The following is a 2,657-nucleotide window of genomic DNA, read 5'->3' on the forward strand; positions in this document are numbered from 1 at the left end:
GAGTGGCTTCAGGTTGGCATTTCAGAAAGATTATCTTGACTTGTATTGTGGAAAATGGATTGGATTTTTTTTAAAGACAAGTTTTCTCTCTGTCTAGAGTTTCTCCAGACTGGAGTGCAGTGGCACAATTATAGCTTGTTGCAACCTCCAATTCCTGGGCTCAGGTGATCCTCTCAGCCTCCCAAGTAGCTGGAACTAAAGGTGCACGCCACCATGCCTGGCTAATTTTTTGACTTATTGTAGAGACGAGGTCTCAGCAAGTTGCCCAGGTTGGTCTCGAACCTCTGAACTCGGGCATCCTCTCGCCTTGGCCTCCCAAAGTGCTGGGATTACAGGCTTGAGTCCATGGTGCCCGACCTTAGAATTATATTTCTGTGTTGCATATCTGGTCATGTTATCCTCCTGTCTGAAAAAATTGTTAGTTGATTATATGTCATCTCTACTAGACTGTGTCTAGACTAGATTGTGAACTAATGGCCCCTCTTATCTTTGTATTTTTACACAGTGGGTTTTCTGTGTTTGTGTAGGTGGATGGGTGGTGAATCTTTCTCAGCACAATGCTGCTAATGATCTCTGCTAGTTTGACGGCAGCATAGTTATCCACCTTGGGTAAATGTCCTAAGTCCATGTCAGCTGGATAGATTTTTCAAAAAGAAATAATGATTTTTTTTTTTTTTGAGTTGGAGTCTCACTCGGTCGCCCAGACTGAAGTGCAGTAGCCGCTTCCGGCCACCACAGCCTCGACCTGCTGGGCTCCGGCAATCCTTCCACCTCAGCCTTCCAAGTAGCCAGAATTACAGGTATGCGCTACCACGCCTGGCTGATTTTTTGATTTATTGTAGAGATGAGGTCTCGCTGCCCAGGCGGGTCTCGAACCCGTGGGCTCAGGCAATCCACTCACCTCAGCCTCCCAAAGGCGCGGGATTACAGGCTGAGCCACCGAGCCCGGCTTGAAATAATGATTTTTACAGTTGATATTTTCTTCAGAACCTCTGTGAATGTCTTTGAGCCACTATTCAGAGATATGCTTGTTTGGCTGCAGTTATCAGTACACTGATAATACAAAGTTTTAGGTTTTTTTAGATTAGAAAATATAGTTTATTTAAAAATAAAATAGAGAAAGAGAAGGTTTACCTCCCCAACCTCCCCAAGGTAGGGGAGGGGTGCGAAAGCCAGGAAGTATGGTGATAGCCATAGCTCAAAGGGTCTAGCAAGGCAATGACCCCCAAAGTTTTTTTTTAAAGCTACAGTTTTGTCTTATTGTTCTCACTGGTTATGATTGGGTGAGACTTCTGTAGTTGACTAGAACCAGCAAGAATTGGGAACAGGAGTCCTGGGTGCATTACTTTAGGGAGAAGTAAATACTTCCTAGAGCCACTCCATAATATTCTCTGTATGAATATGTTTATGTGCTGGAGTTGGTACCCACCAGACCCTATAGGGGATATATGAGAAGAACCTATGATCTTCAGCCTAGACAACTGTCTTATTCCATTTGGGCAGCTATAACAAAATGCCATAACCTGGGTGGCTTGTATACAACAGAAACTTATTTCTTGCTGGTCATGGTGGCTCACGCCTATAATCCTAGCACTTTGGGAGGCAGAGGTGAGAAGATTGCTTGTCCCAGAGGTTTGAGACCAGCCTGGACAACTTGGTGAGACTTTGTCTCTACAATTAAAAAAAAATTAGGCATGGTAGTACATGCCAATAGTTCTAGCTACTTGGATGGCTTAGGCGGAAGGATCACCTGAGCCCAGCAGGCCAAGACTGTGGTGACCATGAGCATGCCAGTGTACTCCAGTCTGGGTGATAGAGTGAGATTCTGACTGAAAAAGGGAAAAATTTGAGCCAGGCCCAGTGGCTCACGCCTATAATCCCAGCACTTTGGGAGACTGAGGTGAGAGGATTGCCTAAGCCTGCAGGTTCGAGACCAGCGTGGACAACTTGGGAAGACCTCATCTCTATAATAAATAAATAAATAAAATTAGCCAGACGTGGTGGTGTGTGCCTGTAGTTCCAGCTACTTGGAAGGCTGAGGCAGAAAGATCGCCTGAGCCCAGCAGGTCGAGGCTGCGGTGGTCGGGAGTGTGCCCCTGCCCTCCAGCCTGGGTGACATAATGAGACTACAACAAAAAAAAAAAAAAAAGGAAAAATTTAAAGTTTTATTTCTCACAGTTATGGAGGTTGGGAAATATGAGATCAGGTGCTGGCAGATTCAGTGTCTGGTGAGGGGGGCCCACTACCTGGTTCATAGATGGCCATCTTTTTGCTGTGTCCTCCCATAGGAATATGGAGTGAAAAACTATGGGGATGTGTCTCCTTTCTCGCTCATGGTAAAATACATATAAAATTTGCATCTTAACCACTTTAAGTGAGTGATATTAAATACATTCATATAATATTGTGCAACCATCAGTACCATCCATCTCCACAACTTTTTGTCTTGTAAAACTGAAACTATACCCATTAAATAACTACTTCATATCCCTGTTATTTCCCAGTCCTTAGCAACCACCGTTCTATCGTCTGTCTCTATGATTTTGACTATTCTTTTTTTTTTTTTTTTGAGTTGGAGTCTCACTCGGTCGCCCAGACTGGAGTGCAGTGGCCACTCCCAGCCACCGCAGCCTTGCCTGCTGGGCTCTGGTGATCCG

This window comes from Carlito syrichta, unplaced genomic scaffold, assembly GCF_000164805.1.
Source record: "Carlito syrichta isolate Samal-C Ts95f unplaced genomic scaffold, Tarsius_syrichta-2.0.1 Scaffold303010, whole genome shotgun sequence".
NCBI lineage: Eukaryota > Metazoa > Chordata > Mammalia > Primates > Tarsiidae > Carlito > Carlito syrichta.